The sequence below is a fragment of the Papaver somniferum genome, chromosome 11, assembly GCF_003573695.1.
Source record: "Papaver somniferum cultivar HN1 chromosome 11, ASM357369v1, whole genome shotgun sequence".
NCBI lineage: Eukaryota > Viridiplantae > Streptophyta > Magnoliopsida > Ranunculales > Papaveraceae > Papaver > Papaver somniferum.
In genome coordinates this window covers 105,295,065-105,305,001 of record NC_039368.1, presented here as the reverse complement: position 1 = coordinate 105,305,001, position 9,937 = coordinate 105,295,065, and the positions used below count along the sequence as shown (strand labels likewise).

At 38.7% G+C, this 9,937-nt stretch overlaps 1 non-coding gene across 1 annotated transcript; it reads right to left on the bottom strand.

Moving 5' to 3' along the window:
• Positions 1-9,451: 9,451 nt before the first annotated feature.
• Positions 9,452-9,535, bottom strand: LOC113325621. The gene has a single exon (XR_003348082.1). It is a non-coding gene; the product is annotated as a small nucleolar RNA Z102/R77 (small nucleolar RNA).
• Between the last annotated feature and the right edge of the window lie 402 nt (positions 9,536-9,937).

The following is a 9,937-nucleotide window of genomic DNA, read 5'->3' as shown; positions in this document are numbered from 1 at the left end:
GCGTTTGGTGCGATCCGACCTATAAGAATGAACTCGAGTTCTCATGAATCGACTTCAATTAAGGTACCGCCAAGATTTGACGGAACAAACTATCTATGGTGGAAATTTGCTATGAAATCTTTTCTTCAATCACGAGACTTTAATACTTGGATATTAGTCGTCGATGGATATATTCGTCCAAAGATAGAAAATTCAGAAACTGAGTTTAAACGCTTAGTAGAGTTTTCGAACGAAGAAAAAGCACTTGCAAAGAAGAATTCAGATGGTTTGAATGCTATTATTCATGTTGTAAGTCGTGATTTACAACATCATGTGCCAACATGTCAAACTTCGAAAGAAGCTTGGGATAATCTTCAGATCATATTCGAAGGAAATTCGTCAGAAAAAGAAGCTAGACTTCAAACTCTCACTTCCGAGTGGGAAAACCTTCCAATGGATGACAATGACACTTTTGAGGAGTTTCACATTAAACTCTCTAAGATAAATAATGCTTCTTTCTCGTTAGGAAAGACTATTTCAGATCGTTGCCATCTAGATACGATTCTAAGAAGCATGCAATCATAGAAGCAAACGATCTTTAAACTCTCTTACAAAGCACACTCGTTGGTAAGTTAAAGATCTTTGATCATGAATCACAGTTTATTCAAAGTAAAGGAATTGCTTTTAAAGAAAGAATTATGAAGGCTCCAGTGGAAAGGAATAGACAGTTGGATGATTCAAATGAACAGATTGCAGAAAATTCTGATGATGAAATTGAATCATTGTCATTAATTACTAGACAGTTTCGAGATCTCATGAAGAAAAGAAACAAGAGATTCGTTAAGGATACTTATCGATCTTCTTGACCACATGATCGAGTTCCTGTCAAAAAGGATCATGAAGAAGATGATGAATATCAGCCGCAGTGCTTCAAGTGTAAAGGGTTTGGTCATATTGCTAAAGACTGTCCCAATATTAAGAAATACACTGGAAGCAAGGCATTGGTTGTAACTCTAGATGAGTCCTCCAATTCATACGATTCGGAAGAAGAGGAAACAGTTGTAGATGGGAAAAACGATTTGCTGGTTTTTACGGAATTAAGGAGATGACCATGCAGAGGAGACTCCTTGAACCGAGAAAATGCTCAACCTCACACAGATGCATTAAACGAAAGGAGTTCTTTAAGTTCGAGAGATCAATCTGTAGGACTCCGGCCTAAACCAAGACAATGTTCGTTCCAGAGTCAATTTGGTCACAAGAGAGGATGGGTTGATCTGTAAGAGGGAAGCTGAAAAAATATGTGAGATCAATGGTGATCGAGATTGTAGGTGTGTAGTGTATTCTGCGTAAGAAAGTTCTGAACGATTGAATTTTACTCAGTTGAGAGTGATTGCTCAGACGATGAGTTCGTGTAGACGAACGATTGTCTGTGTGAACTTGTCGAGAAATTCTTGTCTGTTTCAATCAGGATTCAGAGACTTATTTATATTGCTGGAATTGTAAACACCTTGATCCCATGAAGTGTGACAGTTTTTGAATTCAAAGAGTGGGGAAGTGGGAAATCGTGTCAAAACCAGTTGCTCATTGTGCGGAGAGTTAGTTGATTTTCCATCCACTGATTTGTTAACTCCTTCAACTAATTGCACGACTTTCTCACATTCTCATCGTGTGTATGAAAACATGTGCCGTAGACCGCCAGACCAAAACCCTAGTTAATATCCCCCCTTGTGACATGATTGACATCTCGTGGAGTCAGTTGCTGACTTTATGGGACGATGAGTCCTTGTATTGCTGAATCGAACATGATTTGCAAATGTTTTAGGATTCATGAATTGAACATGTCTGTTGAGACAGAGGTATAATTCTCGAGTAAATGTTGATAGTTAAAATGAACAAATATTGTTCTGAGTCGTTGAATATTGAAAGTTGAACCAATATCCTTTGGTGTGAGCAGATGTTGCTCATTTGAACAAATGTTGCTCGTTTGAGGAACCACTGGTAACAGGACCAAGATAAATTTAAAATACTGGCAGCTGAACCGAGTATAATTATTTAGGGTGTTGATCATGGGATCAACATAAAATTATTAGCGTTTGAATCTGGAATTATGAACCTTGGATTCGAAACCCTAATTTTGATCAACTGCTGAATTGATGATTTGTTGAAAATCATTCATGAAATGAAGGAGGGACCGGCTACATGGGATGATGAATCGACCATGTAGCGCCCAGATGCTCAAGTGAGCAAAATACCAAAGTCTCTTGAAGACCAGTTGGTGAAAGGATGATTAAATGTTGGTTTAATCATTTATTAAAATAATGCTCATGTGAGGGTTAGGTAGTAAAACCTGATTATGGAGAGATGAGGGACCGACCAAGAGGTCACGGGACCGGCTCTTGGTGGTCGTGGGACCAGCTGATGGTCTTTTGAGCAAACTCCCAGTTGTTTGGGAAGAGTTTGGACCCAATATGAGCAATTGAGCAAATTAGGTCAAAATTGTTAAAACACGTGGGACCGACTATTTGCAAGCCCTAGGGACGGCCTTGGTCAGTCAAGGAGAAATGCCCGTGTCACCATAATGTCCATGTCTCAGTCCTGAGAGTTTCGATATTTTCTAGTGTGCGTTTGAGCAATATTTTGAGAAAATATGAAGAAATCAGGGATTTTTGCTGAAACCGGGAAAACTTCGTGATATGAAGGAATAAATAATAAAATAATGAAGGAATCATGAAGTGAGGGACCGGATATGGTCAAGGCATGGCCGTCCCGCCAAATAGCCCGGTCCCAAGGCACTTTTCCTAATTTTATAATATTTATTCATGATTTTAGGGAAATATCATAAAATCAAAGAGTTTGTTGAAACCAAAGAATTTGTTGAAATCAAGAAGTTTCCATGAGATGAAGGAAACATAAAAAAAAAATCATAAAATAAGGGGCATGTGGAACCGGCTAGGGCATGACCGGCCGGCTAGAGCCCAGTCCCACAAGTTTCCCTGATTTTATATTATTTTCATGACTTGAGGGAAATTTCATGAATTCAAGGAGTTTGCTGAAACTAGGGAGTTTCCTTGAAGTGAAGAAGTTTCCATGAGATGAGGAAACAAATAATATTAAAATAATGGGACAAGGGCATGTGGGACCGGCCACGGCTAGGGCATGGCCGGCCTGCCAATAAGCCCGGTCCAGTGAGTTTCCTCCCTAATTTTATATAATTTCCATGAGTTGAGGGAAATATCATGAAATCGTGGAATTTCCATGGGATGAGAGAAATAACAAAATAATAAGGATCATGAGGTGTGGGACCGGCCACGGCTAGGGCATGGCCGACCGTCTAGTGAGCCCGGTCCCACGACACGTTTCCTAATTATTTATTCCTTTTATGCGAGGAAACACCATGAAACTGGGGAGTTTCCTTGAAACGAAGGAGATTTGCTCGAATGAAGATATTTTCATGAGATCAGGGAAAAATAACAAAGTATGATAAAATATAGAATTGGGCGTGGGTCCAGTCCCCTAGCGCCTTTACTAATATTTTATTATTAATATTTTTCTTCCTATTTTGCATAGGTTCATCGTTCCTTAGTGTTTTGGAATGCTCGTTTGTGCATTCAGGTGCTCGTTTGTGCATTATTGTTGAGTACACTTGCACCATTTTGGTCGGGGCTTACTCGATAGCTGCTCAGATGCCCGCACGTTGAATATTTATCACTAACTCGTGGAATTCTGCTGGGAAGAACCACAAATTGAAGTGACGAAATATTACGAAGAATCGTAGAATATTGCTGAATATTCAGTCAATGATTAGAGATAATTAATTGATGGATCTATACTAGCAGGCATGCTGTCTAGGAGCATTAATTATCTGAGAATTGAGAAATATGAGCTTGTTGAAACGTCATATTCCTTTTATATAGTCAGGGAAAACATTGTTGTATCCTGAAGACGTTGTTGCTCTATACTAGCAGGTAAGCTGTCTAGGAGCCGTCCAATCGTTCGATTCTTTATAGAATTAATTACTGAAATTGCTCAGTATTTATGAGATATGTCGTTGCCTCAGCTGAGAGACTGCACATCCACATATGCTCTGAGATACATCATTCTCAGTCAGAGATTTTGTGGCATGAGCTTTCATGCTTTCGACGAGAGACATGAGTCTCAACACTCATCTGAATGCTGGATCAGGAGTACTATAATTATGGTTTTACGATTTTAGTCCTTGTCAAAAATCCACCATCTACATTAGGTCTCCTGCTTAGTGAGGGACAGTCATGTTCCTCAGTCAGCATTGAATGGTGATTTTCCAGTTATGAACGAAATAAGTAATTGAACTTAGCCGTAAAATAAGATAAGATGTTACCGGATTTTCAATTGTGCGAGGGGATATGGTTTGAACGAAAGTCCCAGTGGCATGATAGAGCGTCGTCTAATGAGCATAAATTGGTGTTGAACCGCTGGTTTGGTGATGGGACCTTGATCGAATTAGGATTCACGGGCCCGACCCGAAAAGGAAATCCTTGTGAAATTAGGTTTTGGAAATAAAAATTGATATAAAAGGGAATTAATCCTTTTTTTTTATTTCTCCTCACATGTCCGACCACTACCTTCATCTTCTTCCTCCCTTCACGTCAGCAGCAGAAGAGAGCTGGAAAATTCGCCGGAAATCACCGTCGTCGGCCGTCCGATCACCGTCCGGCCAATTTCCGGCCGGCACCGACAGGTACGCAATTCTTTCTTTTTTTCAGAAGTTTCATGATTTGTTCATGCTTTGGTCATGAAGAAAATATATACATGTGTATATATGAGTGTGAGTTTTGTAGAAAACCCTTGTTTTTTAGAAAACGTATGTTCGTTCGATCGTTAGTTTAAGAAACTAGCAATAACCCCTGACCTAGGAGAGATTTTTTTATACATAGACCTGTGTCTAGTGATAAAATTTTGCTTATGAGATTTCATGAAAACCAAAACTTTATCTTGAAAGAAGCTTTCACAAAATCGAAATAAATCCTACGAAGGAAAAAGATTTTTTATAAAATCGTGACCTGCTCACGGATTATTATTATTATTTTTTATGAAACCGTGACATATATAATGCCACATATTTATTTACGTGAGTAAATAAAGGTTTTGAAAAAAAATTACGTGAATTATTCACGTTAATTATTGTTTCGTAAAATCAAAATATGGATTTCGAGTAACCCTTGAAGTTAGAAAATTTATTTATGGTGAAATATTGTCTTGGTGCAAGTTCCATAGCTCATTTGTGGATGTTTATACTATGAAAATTGTGTTCATGATTTTATGAAAATCAGTTTCGATTTTCAAATGATAAAGCTTTGTTCGTCATTGCAGGTTTCAAGGAACGAACTAATTTCGGAGTGCTAACTCTTATATCACAATCACTGTGCTAGTGGAATTGTAAAGAGGTAAGAGTTAAGGATTACCATTTTTGCAATGGATTTATTATCAGCATATCCGTGATTATGTGCTCCTGGTTCCAGAAAATGGTGACTTCCAGCAGCAGCGATTATGATTATAACTATTCTTCCAGCTCTTCTGAAGAGGATTACAGGATCCCTGTGGCTAAAACACGTGCTAAGACAAATCGTGTTGAGGAATCAAATCCTAGTGCGCCTCTTAGTAATCGCAGAGTCACTTATGCCGAGCTCATGAAGAGAAAAGCCGAGGATGACATGATGGATAATTGTCGACGAAGAAGAGACCGAGTCCAGCGCATAGTGCTAGCAGCTGAGGAGAAACTTCGATCTCGAGATGACGGTGTACCCTCTGACTCTGATGCTTCGGAAGATGAACCCGTGTGGGTATCACGAGACCTCAAGATTAAACCAGACAGGTGTACCAGGGAGATCGAGAAACTGGTCAAAGCTGACCTTGAAGCTGAGCAAAAAAGAAGAGTACTGGGAAATGATGGATGATGATCATGATATTCACCCAGACTTCTCAAATAATGATTCCGATGAAGAACTCGAAGAAGATTCCGCGAAAGATGATGATGATGAATCCGACAATTCTGACAAATCTGATGACTCCGGCGAATCCGATGATTAGTCTTGCTCATGAATTTCTCTGAGATTTTTTTTTTTTTGTCGAAGTAGATATTTTCTGGTTACTTGAGAAGTTTTTTGCTGTAGAGACGTTTCTTCAGAAATTATTTTCTGAACCATAATCCCTTGTTGTATTTTTTCCAAATCTCCTTATACATCCAACTGAATAGGATAGACCAATGTCCGTGTAGACAATAATTATCCATGGAGTGCGATTATACGAACCGGCTAGGAGAACGCGGCCTGTCAGATCATTAATTCACGGTTGCAACGTTGATTACATCCGAAGTATCAGTCCCCAGTATTGCCATGTTGAACATGCCCGAGCTATCAGTCCCCAGTATGTCGCATTTCTTCTACATTACCGGATATACTCTTATTCGAAAGTTAGGGTTTCAATAAAAACCGTAACATATTTGACCATAGGATAAGCATCAAGACTTTTAGTGTCTAGGTTTTCTCTATTTAAACAGCATCTCGTCTCCTGCCTTGTGCATTATCAGAAGTAATTTTGTTCACAATCATACCTCTCGCCGCCATGTCCAGCAGTAGCATTTCTTCTCGAAACGAACCTCAATCAAAGCATGAAGTAGAAGTGTTTGCCTCAGTAAGTCGTTATATATATTTTCTTCATCTTCATTTGATCTGAATTATTGATCATAGAAGAATAACTTATTGCAGGATGATCAGAAGAATCCCTCTTCTTCGCATAATTTAAGGCCTAAGCGGACTGTTAAAGCCCCTGCCCGGTATAGGTCAGCTCATGCTGAAGCTGGAGCATCCGTAAGTAACTCCATAACTTCTCAGCTGAGGTTTTCCATGCTCGATGTTCAATAAAATCAAACACTCCTTTACTTCATCGCAGGTTGATGTTCGTGTTGTCGTTGCTAGAAAGAGGAGAAATGGGAAGTCCGTGGTCGTGGTTGACGATAGCAGCGACCGTGTTGACGAAGACTCTACTGATTCCGTGGAGGCTGGGGTTAGAGCTCACGTTCACGAGTATCCAATAGCTGAACACCCCTTTGAAGCTCCCATGACCAATATTTTCCCAAATAATTAGGTGGTATTTGGATTCGTCATTCCCAAATGTCACGTACCTAAGTATACCAAAATTTGGAGACGGTATGGGCACATTGCTACGACAGAAATATGGAGAGGCTTTCTCCCGATCCTTCTGACTACGGTTGCCGGATTGTTACAGATCATTGAATAGATGAATGAGATGAATCTGCGAGATGTCAAGAATCATGAACTGCACAGGTGGGATGAAATGATTTCAAATTGTGAAATCTTGCGGTTCAACATAGGCTGGATTCGTCGTCGGCTCGATATGATCAAAATTCACAGGGTTGTGGCTGCTGCTGATGTGATTTCTACCACAACTGCTTTCTTGGAAGAGGAGAAGTAACTTTCCTTGGAGTCAGCAAGAGTTGAGAAGGTTGTCCAGGACTTGAAAGTGAAGACCAGAAACTTTCAGAAGAAGCTTGACATGGCTGTTTTTAAGAATTACTCTTTGTTGGATGGCTTACTCTGAGTGAGCATTTATGATTGTTGTTTTCGAATAGGTTTAGGATTTTTCTTTAGGTAGAATAATTGATCATGGTATGAAAGAATTTTTTGTTCATTTATGAAATGTTTAATGAACAAAGGAGCTTTTGCACACTATTTGGAGGAATATAAATTTCAGTTTGAGAAATGCTTGAAATGATGAAAAGGTAGTGGTTTTCTACGGATCAAGCATAATATTCTTTGAGCCATTTACCGTTGATGATATTTCCTTCCTATCCTCCGTCGATAGCTAAGATATTGTAATATCCACTGGATACCGCCTTGATGATTACATACGGTCCTTCCCATTTCGGAGAGAACTTGGGAGCAAACATATCTTGTTGAATGTGTTTTGCTGTCTTTAGCACCAAATCTCCTACTTGGAATGTTCGAGGTCTTACCAATTTGTTGTAAGCTTTGGAGATCCTTTGTTTGTATGCCTCCACGTATTTTTCTACCTTAGCCCTCCTTGACTCAAGCATGTTTATTTCGGCGATTCTTGAGTTGGACACTTCTACTTCATCCCATTGTACTCCACTGGATGTGGCGATCCTTGCTGAAGGAATCTTGATTTCTGCTGGGAGTATGGCGTCACTGCGGGAAAAATCATCATTGACGACACAAGATAAGAGTTGCAGTACCCCTACGACAACTCCATTTCATGCATTGTGGAACAGGGGTATTGTAGAAAGTCCAAGTTTTTCTACAATAGTTGACAAGTGTTGTAAAGGGTGATGTGATTCATGGTTCGACAATAGTTTGTCAATGTTGTGATTCTCTTTCGATTTTTTTTGATAACCTAACACAACTCTTGCTTGTATTGTAGAACAATCGTGGACAACATAAGTAGCATATCGTAGAAGCATATGCAACAACAATTACCAGTATTATGAATAATATTTGCACAACACCTATATGAGTTGTCGAACTATCTTGGACAACACAAACTTATGTTGTAAAGTAACTGTTTCGTAGTCGAAAACTGGAAGACAACATCGATTAGTATTGTGAATACTACTATCATTACACTTCCTAGAGTTGTACAACCATACTGAACAACTCCTACTTATGTTGCAAGATTTGTTTTTACAATACCCTTAACAGTTGTAATATTTGAAGTAACAACTTCTGTTTTCTGTAAATGAATGTGTAACTACAACTTTTATTAGAAGTTGTGTGCATAAAACTATTTTGAAAAAAAAAATTATAGCTGAAACTGGATTGCCGAAAGTATTTCACATTCACATTAACCTGCCAGCGCAATACACTTACATTCATTCAAGTTAACCTACTAGTATTAACCACATACATTCAAAAAAATGGCAGTGATACAAAAGTTAAGTTTTCTAAACACACTCCAAAAAGATTATGAAGATGTATATGGGAACACTAATCGATCCTTGGGCCATGTAATAAAACTTCCGACAGCATTACTAACATACTTGAACTCTGAAGTTGGCATGTAGACATAAGCATCATCCACATGAGCAGTAATGACACACTGTATGCCAGATCATAATGAATCTGGAAACCGCATCCCATTCAAGTTATTATCATTTGTGTGGGAACTGCCATTTCTATTTCGGTAGGAGCCATCATTGAAGTCCTGACGAAGTCTTCTTCAACCTTAGGTTGGTGGATGGTAACATCAGGCAATTGAGTCATTGGACCATTCTTTCCTTTAGGATCCTAATCCAACATGTTCTTGACCTTGATGCCAATAACACCTTGCTCAACAAAAAAAACAACAATGAACTTTAAGTTAGAAGATGAATGGAATTTCCAGAAATAAAGAAAATATAACTCGGCACACAACAAAAGAAGTAAAACATAAAAAAGGCGCTCTTTAGTAGGACTGGAGAGAATGATCAGATAGACGGAATACATTTATGTCACCGTTTCCACAATCAAACCAATATGGAAATTATCTAATCATCACCTCATACTCTCCACTGTCTCACTCTAAACAAAAATGAAACAAACAAAAGTAAACCAAACAACAATTAATATACTAATGAAATATACAGTTTAAGTTAGTAACAATAAATGGTGTAGAAACTGACCAGTCTAAGTAGGACGTGTCTAACGGCTGAATCAATGTACTCGTAAATTAGCTGACCAGAAGAAATCATGTATCCATCCTTGAACTTCATTGACTTTGCACGAGCTTCCCTAAGCTTTTCACTCACAATAACCTGTAACAATTACAAACGTGAAATTTATATCATATCAAGCAGAAAAAAGGGTTAAGACTGGAATATACGAAAGAATAGTAGCAGATTGTACCTCGCAACCTTAGGCACGACTTTTCATAATAAATCTAAAAACACCATAGCAAGCCCTGAGCA